Source organism: Vombatus ursinus, unplaced genomic scaffold, assembly GCF_900497805.2.
Source record: "Vombatus ursinus unplaced genomic scaffold, bare-nosed wombat genome assembly UNPS02014841.1, whole genome shotgun sequence".
In the NCBI taxonomy this organism is placed as follows: Eukaryota; Metazoa; Chordata; class Mammalia; order Diprotodontia; family Vombatidae; genus Vombatus; species Vombatus ursinus.
The window spans coordinates 3,915,938-3,933,269 of NW_020954619.1; the positions used below are offsets into that span (position 1 = coordinate 3,915,938).

Genomic DNA, 17,332 nt, shown 5'->3' on the forward strand with positions numbered 1-17,332 from the left:
GGAAAATTTCATGGAGATTTAAATTTGGGTGATAGGAATGTAAAGGCTTAAGACATAAATAACAGAAGTGACCAAAATGTGTCCTAGGTGTAGGGTGCAGTATTTTGGATGAAGAACAAAATATTTCAAAATAGTCTGCAAAGATTCTAATATGAAAGGCCTTTTGAGGTTAACAACTCTGATCTCCCTGTTAGGTTTTTTGAAAATGCTAAAAGAATACATGAGTAATTTTATTTGTTTCATTATTTTCATCAAAAGAAAATTAAATTGTGATGTCTGAGATAGACGAATGGTTAGCTTTATATTGTAAAGAAGCAGGAAGTGTTAATATTTCAGGTAAGTTGTAGTACTCTTACCTTTTAACCAAAATACCTGTTTCTAAACTTAACTTTTCTACCCTTCCACTTATTTATGAAATGTTAATGGTAGCAATTTTCAAAGCCCAAATAAATGGTTGATGTCTATATTCAATCTGGCTTGATAAATTATTCAAGCAAGCTGTTGTAAGGTACAAGGGTCTCTGTTGCTTTAGTAGGGGCCCAAAAAAGAGTCAAAACTCTTAACAGCTAACAGCTGCAGGCTCCTCCATGAAATATGAGTGAAGACCAACGCTATTTCTTGATCTTCCCCACCATCTGCCCTCTCTTTAGAAGACAAGAACATGAATGTATTTTATGTAACAAATTGCAGTCCTGTCCATCCACTGAAGAAATGCCTCTTTTGAGGGCTGATTGTGATTTATGGTACTATTGGTCATGAATACTTATCCTTGAAGACTTTTTGGAAACCTTCTAGTGGGGTATGTCGATACCGTAAATATAATTTATACATATTGTATAAATTTAAACATATTGTAATTTAGGAAAATGAAATCAACCATCCATGCATTGGTTCTCAAGTATTTGATGTCACTAGTTGCACTTTGTGCAAACAGACTTTCCCCTTTTCTTTCGTTCTGTAGCTACTTTGATGGGTTTTTATACTGATAGGAACTCATTACCATGACACCATCTTTGTTCACATATTCTAATGAAATATAGCTTAATGAGAAATGCTATTAAAGGATTGTGAGAGATATTTCCCATGGGCTGGAAATGGCAAGCATTTTGTTTAAATTATAGTGGCATTTGCCCACTCTACAATGATAAATCTTAACTATATGGCCAAACAAAATTTTTAGCTTATCAGGTAGGAAAGATTTTGCATTCTAAGAAAACTTCCACTTTTATTTAATCTTTCAGAACACACAAGTTAAAGTTAGAATTATATCAGAATAAGATTTTTAGTCCCACAAACTCAGAATTAAGGGAGTCTCAGGTGACCTTATACTATCCTTTTATAGTATATGGTTTAAATAGGAGGTTTTATTACATGGTTTTGGAATAGCAGGTGATGTAATATTGTTGGTGTTTGGGAAACATTCATTTTATAATAAAAGATACTGATACCAAATAAATAGGAAGTGATAAGAATGAATTTTTATCCCAAAGGACAATAACCATCACAAAAACTCAGTTGTTTTTTTTAAATGTGACTTTGGGGACGTACTTAAGTTTCCATTAGAACAACTTTATTTTCTTTTTTCATGCGCATGCAAATGATACCTTTGGTGATACTGAATATACATTTATATGTATTTTTATGTATGTATATCTAATTAAATACCTATAGAAAATAAACATAGACATATTAAAATATAAATATATAAAATAAATGTTTATATAAAACTATACATTTTCCCATTACATTTATATTTGTCATTAATAAGACTATGTCATAATCTCCCAAATAATGATGCCTCCTTGCAGTGTAGAAAAAATTCTGAGCTCTCAAAGGCCATGCCACAGCAAACAAACTTAGGCAGGTCCTCCCAGGATAGAAAGACTGAGTATGGACATGCACTGAAGTGCATCTATGATTTGAAGGCTAATCTCACCAAGCTCAGAGAGGCTCATGAGCAGGGGGTCGCCTAGCAGGTGACAATTTGGGGGGGGGATGTTTTGGACGCAAATTCATGAAATTCTATTAAGATATAGAAGGGCGGTAACTAATAGTGGTTGAAGATAAAATCACATATCCTTGAAGTATGCCATTATACCTCCTATAATGTTCACTATTAAATAAATTAGTCAATGTCTAATTTATTTATTATTTAACCTAGACTATATCTAATTGATTTAACCAATAATCATCCCTTCCCTCTTCCCAAAGCCGAATAATGACAATACTTTGCATTTATATATTGGATTATAATCTAAAAAAGCACTTTCACATATACTGTTTCATTTGATCCTCTCTGGTGTTATTAGTGTAATATTACAGAAAAGGAAACTGATGTTAGAGAGGTTAAGCGATTTGTCCAAAGTCACAATTATCCCAAGTGGCAGACCCGGTACTTGAAGAAGCATATTTTTATTTCTAGGCCAGTACTCATATAGTAATTAATGGTGTTCTGTCTCTGAGGTAATAGCATTTTAAAGAGGTTCCATTCTCTTTGAAAGTATTTTTCCACTTGTATTAATGACATGTTTGCTTGTTTTAATAATTTCCAATTTTTCATTAATGAATTCATTTTTTTTCTGCTTTAGAAATCAACCAAATTTAACCTTATTGCCCAATTGTCTTTAGGGAAGTTTCTATGAATATATGTTGAAAACAAAAATGAATGGGAAAGGAGGAACTAGTTGCACATTCCCTGCCCCACCACTACCCTGCTCCTCCCCCACACTCCCCAACCAAGAGAATAAAGAAATTGACAAAGGCCATATCTATACAGTTATGGTCAAATCAAGTTGGGCCTGAAAACATAATCAGAAAATCAGAGCCACCCCTAATAATATTTTGTGGGGCAAACAGCTTGAAAAAGTCAATTGAAGGTGAGGAGGAAACCTCAAAGAGAGAATTCAGATTTCTGGTCATAAAGTTCTTTGGGGTCACCACTCTTTTAGAGGGAAAGAGGGGGAAGAGAGAGCAAAAGAGAGAGAGAGAGAATGATTTTGCTTCTGTTTAGTATGGAAAAAGTTGAAGCTTTCCCTCACTCCCAAGTTTTTGAACAACCCAAAATAAAAACATCCTTCCCCAACAAAGATAGTATTTAGGTCAATTAAAATATGGAAGGATCAAGTAGTTTGTTCAATCCTTCTTTAGACAAAAAAAAATTCCTCTTTCCCTAAAGATGATAAATAATGTAAGAAGGTTCACAGCGTTGAAAGGTGATTGCAATTTACAGGAACTAGGGACTAAAGGTAATAATTGTAACCTCATTGGATGACTAAGGCATGAATCTTAAAAATCCTAAGAAAAAAGTAAGTTTTACATATATTGGTTGGACATAATATGTAAGGAGTATAGTTAAGATGATCTCTCAGGAGAGGGTAGAGTAATTTAAGTTATCTTACTATATTATATATGTGTGTGTGTATATAAGTATATATATATATATATATATATATATGTATATCCATATTTACATAGAATAGAACGAGAATGTAAGCCCTTTGGGGGCAGGCGCCATTTTTGCTTTTCTTTGTATCTCCACTTCTTAGTACAGTAAGTGCCTGATACATACATGCTTGTTGACTGATTGGTTGATATACATTCCAAAAGATCAATGAACTCTTCAGTTCTATAAAACTGATACTGCCATATCATAATCCTCTATGAGTGGTTTGTTGAATCTGTTCCTTTCTTTATTCTTCTCCACTACCCAGTAAGCTATGTCATTTATCATCTACAACTTCATTCAGAGACAGGGGAAAGGAGATAAAACTTAAATCTGTAACTCCCATAAGACCATGTGTTATCTGTACTTTGCATCTTGTATGTCATTATGCTGTGCACTTAATAGGTACCTTAGAAATGTTTGTCTAGTGCATTTTATTGACAAAGTTTTTAGCTGCAATTTTTGCTCATCCATAGCTAACAGAGCAGGCTATGAAAAAATTATGAAAAGGAGAGACAAATGTCCACTATGAGATACACATATAATAATTCAGGATATCCCCAAAGTCTAAGTGCAGTTTTAAGCTTTAACAGTTTAAAACTTCACTGACTTCCCAAAGTCTAAACATTATATATATATATATATATAGTATAAATTTCCCAAATTTACAAGGTGAATTTTAATATGCTCATATGTGGGTCTCATAAGACCAAGAAAAGTTAATATATTTCACAGAACACTAAGGCAATATCTATATTTGTCATTGGATTCATATCATAATTAAAAACAAAGCTTGGGCTAATGTCCTTGAACAAAGAACACTTAGTAAGTTAGTAATTACTTCTAACATAAGATATAATGTGTGTTTCTTTGAATTGTTTTCATAAATAATTACTAACAATGTTAGGAAAGAAAATATGTTCAAATTTCATAAACAGGCATAAATTTCATTACCTAGTTTATTTGCTATCAGGGACCTAGTTGAACATTTTCAGATCATGACTCTTGCAATCAAGGCAGAGACATATAAGCAAACAAATGGGTATGCCTTCTAACATAACTACAAATATGACCTCAATTTCAGACTCATTTTTAACTTCCTTCTGTTTCAAACAGCAGCATCTATGTATTGTATGGCAGGGGCATGCAAGCACCATTCTGACCTTTCTTTTGGTCTGTCTACAGATCAAATAGAGCAACTTAAGACTTTCAGGTTTTTGCCAGACATGCCATTGTGTAGATTGATAATAGATAACTGGTTTGGAGTTAAGTCATGGTTTCAATGATTCTGCAGTGGTTTTGCTGCTTCTGAGAATATAGGCACTTCCCAATGGAAGAAATAAAGCCAATTTAGAACATTTAATGATGTATTTAGTAGAATTCAGTATTATTAACTGAGTGACTCTCTGTCTCACTGTCTCTGTCTGTCTGTCTGTCTCTCTCTCTTTCTACATATATATACATACACACACTGAGTGACCCAATATCTTTCAGTACATCCCATGATTTATGATCTTTAGTCATTTACTTATGCTGCTCCCCATCTCTCTAAACTTCCCTCCCTCACAACTGCCATCTTTGGCTACAAACGTCCTACTCATCCTTCAAAGTCCAGCTCACTTATCATCTCCATGAAGGAGAAAATCTACAGAAGAAGATATTTCAGGAGGAATGAGGAGCTCTTAAAGTATAAAAAGAGGGGAGGGGCATGGGAGGGAAGGGGGAAATCTTAGAACTCAAAATCTCATAAAAGTGAATGTTGAAAACTAAAAATTAATTACTTAATTAATTAAAAATAAAGTATAAAAAGAAAAAATTCTGATGAGGAAGAAAGAGAGAGGGCCACGTTGTTCAGAGATGAATTCCACTAAACAGGCAACTCACCAAAAGTCAAAATTTTTAAAAAGATAGGTACAAAAAATGAAAGTAAGAATGAATAATGGAGGAAGGCAATATCAAAGCATGACACTGAAGAACAGTCATGAGTTCTGAAGCTCAGAACAAGATGAGTCAAAGATAAGGACAACAAAAGACCTTAAAAACGATATTGAGGGATAGAAAGAGCCCCAAAGGAGGTTTATAACCACTGCATGAGGACAGATAGGACAATGGTAATGGACAACTGAGAGGCAGAGCTGCTTAGCTTATATTTTCTCTGCCAAGGAAGACGCTTTTGGGACTAAAAATGGACTAAAAATCTTTTGGGACAAAGATGGCAAAAAGAGAGTTGAAACCCAAGATAACAAGAGATAATAGGTGCATATTTAGCTGTCTTTGATACAGATGAAATACATACATTGTAAGGTACTGAGAGAACTGGCAGATATGAGATCATTCCCCACATAATAATGTATTGCAGTATCACAAAATCTTGTCTACATCATCTTGAACAAGGTCCTTTGGTTAAGGGAATCCATTATATGCTTCTTTTGTACAGCTCTAGAACTCATAGTTACCCTTATGCTGAGCTGAAATCTGCTTCTCTATAGTTCACCTATCTCTCAGTTTTTCCCTCTGGAGTTAAGCAAAACAGTCTTTGGTCTATTCCATATAGAAGCCTTTCAAATACTTCTAAAGACAGCTATCCAATGTCAACTGCTTCTCAATCCTCCAAGTCTTCTCTTTTCCAGGCTAAATATCCAAAGTTCTTTCAACCAATTCTTTATGGCATATGTGGTAGAAGCAATAGCTGAAACCCTGCCCCCATTCAAGTTAGGCTATTTTTTCTTACAAAGTATCAAAAACAACCTTGAGACTTGATGGGCTCAAGGGACTAAAGGCATAGGCTGTTGACATCATTTCATGGTTGCCTGAGTATAAAAAAAAGTCACAAGGTGCTCCAGGGGAGCTCAGATGCTTAGTGGAAAACAGTGGGAAACTTAGGAGTTATCCTCAGCTAAATCAACTCTAGACATCTTCAATGTATATCCTTGTTGGGGTAGGTAGATGGTACAGTGCACAGAGCATCAGGCCTGGATTCAGAAAGACTCATCTTCCTGAGTTCAAATCCAGCCTCAGATTACTAGCTGTATGATCCTCAGTGTCCTCATCTGTAAAATCAGATAGAGAAGGAAATGGCAAACTACTCCAGCATCTTTGTCAAGAAAACCCCAAATGGAGTACAGATGAAATGACTGAAATAATATCCTTATTGAATATACTTCTGCTATAGCTAAGTAAATCTTCTTTTGTTAACTGTTGAATGATTTGCAAGTGTTACATTTTGTTCCAATATCATATATAAACTACCAGAGGACTGGCCTGAGCCAGGACCAGCCCATAACCGCATAGCTTTCTTTCTCATCATCATTTTGGTCATCCTTCTACGGAAATTCTCCAGTTTGACATGTCATTTCTAAAATGTGGCAGCAAGAAAATACAACATTGTAGAGCAAAATATGGGCAGCTAGGGAGCAGTGGATAGGTTGCTGGGCTTGGAATCAGAAAGACTCATTTTCATGAGTTCAAATCTAGCCTTAGACACTGATTAGCTGTGTAACCCTGGGCAAGTCACAACCCTGTTTGCCTCAGTTCTTTATCTATAAAATGAGCTGGAGAAGGAAATTGAAGGAAACCACTTCAGTAGCTCTACCAGGAAAACTCCAAATGGGTTCACAGAGAATTGGACACAACTGAAAAAATGACTTAACAACAACAGAACAGAATATAGCAGAACTATCATGTTCCTCCTGCTGGACAGTCTCACTCTACTAATTCAAGCCAAAATCATATTAGATTTTTTTTGGTTGCCATGTTAACAATGATGACTTACAGTTGATTAGAACTCAGAGTTCTTATCATATACTATTATTTAGCCATGTCTGTACTTGTACAATTGATACTATTATGCATCTTATCATAGGATCATAGATTTAGAGATGGAAGGGAACTGAGAGGTCATCAAGTCCAACCCTTTCATTTTATTTTTTCTTTTCTTTTCTTTGGCTAGGCAATGGGGTTAAGTGACTTGCTCAGGTTCACACAGTAAGTGTTATGTGTCTGAGGCCAGATTTGAACTCAGGTCCTCCTGAATCCAGGGCTGGTGCTCTATCCACTGTGCCACCTAGCTGCTCCCAACCCTTTCATTTTACAGACAAAGAAACTGAAACCAGAAGAGGTTGTCATTTGCCTAGGATCATCCAACTAGCAAACAATTGAGGTGGAATCTGAATGCAGGTCTTCCTGACTCCTTGTCCAGTGACAAAGATGATATACAAAGGGAAATCTTAAAGACTTTCTATGGATAGTGTGCCTAAACAATGGGCCAGGCATACCAACACATTTTGGGTCAACATTAACCTTTTTCCTTCACCTTCCCTTCAGAGGAATGGGACAATGGTAACACAACCCTCAATATTTGCAGGCACACCAGGCCCATAGCAGTTATAAGTCTATGACACTAGTATCTCTCTGAAGGATACTTCACTGACTTCTTCAAAGCTCAGCTTATTTAAATGTATAGAAATGACAAGTTCCTGACTTCAGTACTATTAAAATTGAATTGTTTTTTAGACATAACAATAAGATGATATACAAATAGTAATTGCTTAAAAAGTACAATGGTCACTAATAACTAGAATACCCCAGGGAAATTTTCAATAAGTAACAAAAGAATCAGCCACAGCAGTCTCCAAAGATCAATCTGTGTTGCTTCTTATTGGGCATACATTATCTACTACTAAGATTACAGATCTAAAATTGGAAATGAAATCTATAGAAAGTTTGTGCTTAAAGAGGAACTGCTAAAAGAGGCCAAAATTTTAATTTGACTTCTAGAAGGAGCTGAATTCAGTGCTTTTCTCACTTCTCAACCACAGTGGTCTTTGAAAAAAACTACAAAGTTGCTTCTAAAAGGACTAAGTAATAAAAGGGGCTTCACTTTTGGCAGCCCAGCTGGGAAGAAAGAGACTGAGATTGATTATTTGAGTCAATACCTTTGAGAGCAAAGTCAATTCCACACTTCAGATTAAAAAAGCATTTAAGAGTTGGCCTTTTTAATGGCTTAAATAAATGGAATAGAAATCTTTGCCTTTAGATACATTTTGGACAGGGGAGACAAAATGAATGTGCTGGAGACTTTGATTCGGTCCACTAAAATAGTACAAGTTGCAGAGAAATACGTCCAATCAAATCAGACACCTGATCCCAGTGGCTCCTCAAATTGTTTGTCAGAAAACAATGCCAGTTTTATGGTCTTGGTTTACTGGAGGGATTAGTTAAAAAATTATTAAAGGAGAAAGTAGAGCCCACTTTTCACAGATGAGATAATTTTAGGACATTCATTTATAAAAATAGGAAAGGGACAGTGCCAGAATTATTTTAGGTCTTAACTCCCTTTTAAATTCACATAATGAAATATGGAACTTTGTATAAAAATTTTAGAATCAGAAATGTGTCCTGTGAAATAGAACACTCATTTATGATTACTATCATTAGATGCTAAAAAGGCATTTTATTGCACTGAACTGAATGTTTTAATTTCATCTACTTCACATTCTGCTTTGACACTAAGTTTCATTATCTTTCTTAGTGCTGTAAGGATGAGATTTTGATGAATAGTTCCATTCAAAAAAAAAAAAACTTCAACAAGGAAAGCATTTTCGAATGTTACTTTTGCCGTTGAGTTGGTCCTTGATGGTGTGAAAAATACATTCAGAATTATGTATAAAGAAATTGGTGAAAGATAATTTAAAGTTATCTTTGTATTACAAAGCCAGAGAAACAAAATTATATTCTCTATTTGGAAGTTCATCATGGTGGTGCAGTGGGTAGAGTGCTGAGCCTCGAATCAGGAAGAATTAAGTTCAAATATAGTCTCAGGCACTTACTAATTATGTCACAACTTCAGTTTGCTTCAGTTTTCTTAACTGTAAAATGGGGATAATAATAGCATCTACCTTATAAGGTTGTTAGGATCAAATGAGATAATATTTGTAAAAAGTGCTTAGCACAGTGCCTGGAACAAAGTAAATTTTATATAAATGCTTATTCTCTTTCCTTCCCTTCTATTCTCCATGACTCCATTGTACAAAAGATGATGTAATTTTTTTTTCTTACTTCAGAACAATTACTGTATGACTTTCAGATATAGGAGCAGTATAGTACAGGGGAAAGAATTAAGGTTCCAGTGAGAGTTTGAACTTTGGTTCAAACTCTCTTCGGTTATTTTGGTCAATTCACAACTTCCAAGGACCTCAGTGTTCTCACCTGAGAAATAGAAGGATTGTATAGATGACCTCTATTGTTTCTCCCCTCTGTAAATTTATGATCCTATGAACTTATATGTTTTTTTTAAGTTCAAAAATATTTATTAAGCCCCTTTTATATTGTGTATTGTGTATATGCTGATGCTGTAAAGACAAAAAATTATACTGGTTCCTACTCTGGGTAAAAGGGATAACATATGTATACAAATCATTAAAATATGTTAGGATATGGTATAAATAGGGGAATTGTACAACAAATAAAAGCATGAACAGATCACAGATGGCTTGGGCTTCAGTATAGAAGAAACAGCATTTCATTGGATGTCAGAGGACTTGGATTCAATTCCTGATTCAGCCACTTACTGTCTGTCTGACTCTGGGCAAATAATCCCGTATGGGCTACAGTTTCACCATGTGTAATATGAGATTCTTTAAAGACCTCTAAAAACACTTTAATTATACAATTAGGAGGTAGCATCTGAACTTGGTCTTAAAGGAAGGAAGAAATCTATTCCAGGTATGGAGGGTAGGAGGAGGCAAGACAATACTAGGGAATTGTGAGTAATCCAGTTTGGTTGGAATGAGAATGCATGAAAGAGAAAACTGTGAAAAAGGCTGAAAAGATAGGGTGGAATTAGATGTTGGAGGGTCCATCAGTCAACAAGCATTTAAATGCTTACCAAATGACAGGTACTAGTGTCACATCCGCTTCTGGGAGCCAAGATGGTAGAGTAAAAAGGTAGTTGCTCTCACCCTACCCTATAAACCTCTGAAAGCCCAGAAAATATCACCCCAGGAAAAAACCCTGGAACAGTTGAACCAGAAGAAAGATGGGGAGCAGCAGTGTAGTAGCCCAGGTAGCTTGAGGGATTAACAGGAAAGGCCCCCCCTTGCCCTGGGGAAGGGGAGCAGTACAGAACAGGAGGCATCCCAGCAAGGTAGCAGAAAGCCCCACTTTAGCACACCAGGAGGAGATCCTGAAACCCAGGTGTTGGAGCAGGCAAACAGCAACACCTGGACCTCTGAGTGCCTCAGTGAGGGCAGGGGAACTGGTGGAAACCAGCTGAGAAAACCACCAGGTGCCTTGGCATTCTACAGCAAATGGGTCTCCCAGTGCCATAGCAAAAATAAGGGAAGCAGCACTACAAAGGGCCCCAGGCAGATAAACACCCTGCAACATCCATCTGAAAGGAGCTGAAGAAAGTGAAAGGAAAAGAAAAGCAGGCAACCTAGAGTTACCTTAGAGTTCCAGCCTTGCTGATTCCAGCCCAACACCAGGTAAGCCGCCAGAACCGTACAGCCTCCAATTGCCAACATCAGAGACCCCAGGACACAAGGCCAGTGACCAAGACCTAGGCTCTCAACACAAGAAGCTTGGGTCAGTGCCCTCTGCTCCCCAGCAGAAGAGCTCAATCTCTTTAAAGGTCAGGAAATAAGGAAACACCATGAGCAGAAAGAAACGTACCATAGATTCATATTATGAGAACAGTGAAGATCAAGGCAGAAATTCTGAAGAGGACAACATTGTCAAGGAACACACATCTGGAACCTCAAAAGGTAATATGAACTGGTTTGAAGCCCAAAAAGTCTTCTTATAATAGCTCAAGAAGAATTTTAAAAGTCAAATGAGAGAGGTAGAAGAGTCCAAATGCTAGGTACTATGTTAATCAATGGAGGTCCAGAGAAAGAAAAATACACTACAAGTCTCTGCCTTCAAGGAGCTCATACTCTAATGGGGGAGGCAAACATGAAAATAATGAAGTCTATACAAGCTACATTGCTGTCCATCCTTCATTTTGGAAGCGGGCCAATGACATCATGGGGTGATGTCTTGAATTGTGTGTGAGTTGGATTTAAGTGAAGCAGAATTGCATAAAGTCATCAGCCCCACTCTCCCTTCCACAGTCATTGAAGTCCAGTGGCAGAACAAAAGTCAAGATGACCAGTGATGGCCTGGGATGCAGTGGATGACCTTGGAGTTTTTGATGGCTGACCAAGTTCTAAGCACGCCACCTTCCTGGCCATTAGAACAAATTGTTCTCATTTACCCATTCTGCTGGGAGAAGTCTTTACAAACTTGAGGTAAACACCTCCCCCCCCCACCCAAGACAAACTCAAAGGAAGGCCCCTTGCAGAAAATGACATTTGAGCCAAGTCTGGAAGGAAGCCAGGGCAGCCTGGAGGCAGAGATGAGGAGGGACAGAATTAAAGGCAAGGGAGACAGCCAGCAAAAATGCATAGAGTCTGGAGATGGAGTGTTGTATCGAAGGGCAGGACAATGGGGTTGGATTATAGAGTTCTTGAAGAAGAATAAAGTATTAAGAAGACTGTGAATATACAAAGGGGTCAGGTTGTGAAGAGCTTTAAGAGTAATAGAAATAGAGGACTTTCTACTTGATTCTGGAGAGACGAGAAGGTTTAGTCTCCCCTGTGGAGAGTTGGATAGTGAATCAATTAGAGAGGAGTAGAATGATTACTTTGCTGCAGTGAGGGCCTAGATGAAATTAGATAACAAATTTATAATGGATTCACTCAGCATAATTTCATGATTTTCTCTCATTTTGCTCAGCAGGATGTGAATAGGAAAGAAGGAGATGGTAGGTCTAATCAAGGGGAGGTTTGGCAAGGACAAGGTTAGTGGGGAGGAGAGGAAGTGATTTGAGAGTAGAAGATAATGTAAAGTCAAGATGGTTTACCAAGGGATCAAGACAGGTAAGGAAGAAGAGTGAAGCCACTGTAGGGATGATGGCCTGTTGAGTATGACATAGGGAAAGATGGAATGATAAAAGATTCCATCAAGGTCATCTAGTCCAAGCCCTAAATGGCCTCTGAATTTATCCCTTTGGATAATGAATATTAGGGATGGTTCAGGTGACATTCATGCTTTGTGATGGTGGGATTATGCTGTGATATTTTAAATTATTTTTTTCCAGAGGCCATTTAGGGCTTGGACTAGGTGACCCTGATGGAATCTTTTATTATTCCATCTCTCCCTATGTCATACTAACAACCTTGCTCTTCATTCTCTGTATTACTCCCATTCCTTCTGTCACCCTAGTTCTTTAACAGGCCATCAACCCTGCAGTGGCTATATTCTTCTTCCTTACCTGTATTGATCCCTTGGTAAACTGGTTTGACTTTACATTATCTTCTACTTTATCTACTGATTCAGTAGAACAAGAATGAACCTGAAATGTAAGATCTATGAACCAAGATAAGCTGGATATGGTCAAACAAGAGACAGAAAGATTGAACATCAACATCTTAGGTTATCAGTGAACTTAAATGAATGAGAATGGGTGAATTTAATTTAGATGATCACTACATATAGTATGGTGGACAAGAATCCCTTAAAAGAAATAGAATAGCCCTCATAGTCAATAAAAGGGTGGGAAAGGCAGTACTGGGGTATAATCTCAAAAATGACAGAATGATATGTGTTCAAATACAAGGCAAACCATTCAGCATCAGAGTAATACAAGTCTATGCTCCAACCACTGCCGCCAAAGTGGCCAAAGTTGATCATTTCTATGACAACTTCTAGAAATAACACCAAAAAGATGTCATATTCATCAAAGGGGATTAGAATGCTAAAGCAGAAAATAAAAAGATAATTGGAATAACAGGCAGGTTTTGCCTTGGAGTACAAAATGAAGCAGGGCAGAGACTTAATTGAGTTTTGTGAAGGTAACTTGCTGGTCATAGCAAACACTTTTTCAACAACCCTAAAGGCTACTGTACACATGGTCATCACCAAATGGTCAATATTGAATCAGATTGATTATATACTTTGCAGCCAAATGTGGAGATAAATTATACTATCAGTGAAAACAAGATCTGGTGCTCACTGTGGTTTAGGTCATAAGTATCTTATTGCAAAATTCAAACCTAAATTGAAGAAAGTAGGGAAAACCATCAAACCATATAGGTATGACCTAAATAACATCCTTCTGAATATTATATGGGTGTGATGAATAGATTTAAGGGATTGGATCTGGTAGGAAGAGTACCAGAAGAACTATGAACAGAGTTCATAATATCATACAGGAGGCAGCAACAAAAAAGATTACAAAGAAAAAGAAGAGTAAGAAAGCAAAATGGATGTCTGATGACACTTTACAAATAGTTGAAAAAAGAAGGAAAGGGAAAGGAAAAGATATACCCAGCTGGATGCAGAATTCCAGAGAATAGCAAGAAGAGATAAGAAGGTTTTCTTAAATGAGCAATGCAAAGAAATAGAGGAAAAAACAGAATGGGAAAGATGAGATCTCTTCAAGAAAATTAGAGGTATCAAGGGAATGTTTCATGCAAAAATGGGCATGATAAAAGACAAAAATGTTAGGGATTTAACTGAAACAGAGGAGATGAAGAAGAGGTAGCAAGAATATACAGAAGAACCATACAAGAAAGATCTAAACATCACCAATATCGATGATGATATGTTTACTGATCTAGCACCACAGATCCCATAGAATGAAGTCAAGTGGGCCTTAGGAAGTATTGCTAACAATAAGGCTAGTGGAGGGTAATGGAATTCCAGCCGATCTATTTAAAACCCTAAATGATGATGTTGTTAAAGTGCTGCACTCAATATGCTAGAAAATTTGGAAAACACAACAGTGGCTACTAGATTGGAAAAATCAATTTACACCCCAATCTTCAAGAAGGGCAATGCCAAAGAATGTTCAAATTACTGGATAACTGCACTCATTTCACATGCCAGCAAAGTTATGCTTAAAATTTTGCAAACAAGGCTTCACCAATATGTGAACCAAGAATCATCAGAAGAACAGAATAGTTTTCGAAGAGGCAGAGGAATTAGAGACCAAATAGCCAACATTCATTAGATTATGGAGAAGGAAAAGGAGTTCCAGAAAAACAACTGCATCATTGACTATACTAAAGCCTTTGACTGTGTGGATCACAACAAAATGTAACAAGTACTCAGAGAGATGGGAGTACCAGGTCATCTTACTTGTCTCCTGAGGAACCTGTATGCAAGCTAAGAACCAAACATGGAACAACTGATTAGTTTAAGATTGGGAAAGGAGTATGACAAGGCTGTATGTTGTCACCTTATTTATTTAACTTTAATGCAGAGTGCCAGACTGGACAAATCAAAAGCCAGAATTAAGGTTGCCAGGAGAAATATCAGCAATCTCAGATATGCAGATAGTACCATTCTGATGGCAGAAAGTGAAGAAGAATTAAAGAAGCCTCTTAATGAGGGTGAAAGAGGAGAGTGGCAAAGCTAGGTTGATGCCTAACATTAAAAAGAAAAAAACTAAGATCATGGCAACTGGTCCCATCACTTCTAGGCAAATAGAGGGAGGAGAAGTGGAATCAGTGTCAGATTTATATTCTTGGGCTCAAAGATCCCTGCAGTTGGCTACTGCAGCCAAGAAAAGATGCTTGCTCCTTGGAAGAAAAGTTACGGTAAATCTGGATAGCATACTAAAAAGCAGACATCACTTTGCTGACAAAGGTCCATATAGTCAAAGCTATGGTTTTTCCAGTAGCATTGTATGGCTGTAAAAGTTGGACTATGAGGAAAGCTGAGCGCTGCAGAACTGACACTTTCAAATTATAGTGCTGGAGAAGAGTTTTGAAAGTCCCTTGGACAGCAAAGGCATCAGATAAGAAAATAAATAAATTCAGACTATTCACTATAAGGTCAGATACTGAAGCTGAAGCTTAAATAGTTTGGCCACATAGTGAGAAGACAGGACTCACTGCAAAAGACCCTGACATTGGGAAAGATTGAAGGCAAAAGGAAAAGGGGACAGCAGAGGATGAAATGGATAGATAGTGTCATGGAAGCAACAAACATGAGCTTGTAAAGACTTTGATAGTGGAGGATAGAAGGGCCTAGGGTGCTATAGTACATGGGATCACAACTGAATGACTGAAAAACAAGGACAAGAATATAAGGATTCCACTATAGTGAGAGCTCAGTTGAGGTGAGATAGCATAGACTTATAGATTTATAACAGATCCAGTCAACCCAGTTTGACTTCCTCTGGCAATCAAGCATCCAGTATTATAGTTGAGGGAATGCAGGTGGCCTGACAACTGAGGGATTCAATAGTAGAGGAGAGCAATCATTCAGCGAAGACTAAATAGCAGGGCAGCTAGGTGGCACAGTGGATAGAGCACTGTCCCTGGAGTGAGGAGGACCTGAGTTCAAATCCGGGTTTAGACATTTGACACTTACTAGTTGTGTGACCTTGGGCAAGTCACTTAACCCCATTGCCTGCCCCCTGCCCCACAAAAAAGACTAAATAAGAAAGGAAGAAAAGTTAGAATAGAAAAAATGGTTTGAGAGAGAAAGGAGGGATATAGGAATCATTGAGGGTGAAGAACAGGGTCAAGAAGAAAGAGTGGGAAAGATGGACAATTGTAAAAATATATTATCTAGCTCAATGAGCTACCTTCTAGTTTAACAAAGTAAATATATAAATGTTGTAACTTTGCTAAGATCTTTGAATCCTGGCTTTGTCACTCACTGACTTGAACGAATCAAATTACCTCTGTGGGTCTCATTTTCTTCCTCTATAAAATGAAAAATTAGGTCCAGATAGTTTCTAAGGTCACTTCTGGCTGTATTCCTAAGATCACATGAAGTTAATACACATTAAGAAATTTTGTTATTTAAAATATTAGTGAATATTAATTTGCTTTGCAAGTAGTTATATTGGCTTTTCCTATATAAAATTTCTAGAAATGCTCAAATTTTTCAGTACTTTATCTGAGTAAGCACCTTCACAAATATCAAAACTAAAGAATTAATTGTTTTATCTAGTATAATTTATTTATTTTTAGTTTTGAACATTCAGTTCCATAAGATTTTGAGTTCCAAATTTTCTCCCCATCTTGACCCTCCCCCCACCCCAAGATGGTGTGCATTCTGAATACCCCTTCCTCTAATCTGCCCTCCCTTCTATCCCCCCCCCTTATCCCTTTCCCCTTCTATTTTCCTGTAGGGCAGGATAGATTTCTATACCCAATTGCCTATATATCTCATTTCCCAGTTGCATGTGAAAACAATTTTTAACATTTGTTCTCAAAACTTTGGGTTCCAAATTTTCTCCCTTCCTCCCTCCCTACCCATCCTCACTGAAAACATAAGCAACTCAATACAGGTTGTAGATATGTAGTATGCAAAACACTTCCATAGTAGTCATGTTGTGAAAAACTAACTATATTTCCCTTCATCCTATTCCACCCCCTGTTTATTCTATTCTCTCTTTGGACCCTGTCCCTCCTCAGAAGTGTTTGCTTCTAATTATCTCATCCCTCAATCTGCACTACCTTCTATCATCCCCCTGCTCTCTTATCCCCTTCCTCCCTATTTTCCTGTAGGGTAAGATAGATTTCCATACCCAATTGAGTGTGTATGTTATTCCCTCCTTAAGCCAAATCTGATGAGAATTAGATTCACTCATTCCCTCTCACCTTCCCTCACTTCCCCTCCATGTAAAAGCCTTTTTTTGTCTGTTTTATAAGAGATAATTTACCCCATTCTACCTCTCCCTTTCTCCTTCTTCCAGTTTAATCCTCTCTAAACTCTTAATTTTATTCTCCAGATATCACCCCTTCATCTTCAACTCACTTGTACCCTTTATCTATCTATCTATCTATCTATCTATCTATCTATCTATCTATCTATCTATCTATCTATCTA

At 37.1% G+C, this 17,332-nt stretch overlaps 1 protein-coding gene across 1 annotated transcript in view; it reads right to left on the minus strand.

Moving 5' to 3' along the window:
• The window catches only part of CFAP61 (cilia and flagella associated protein 61), a 338,893-nt gene that overhangs the window by 84,490 nt on the left and 237,071 nt on the right, over positions 1-17,332 (minus strand). The gene's annotated exons all lie outside the window — the stretch shown is intronic.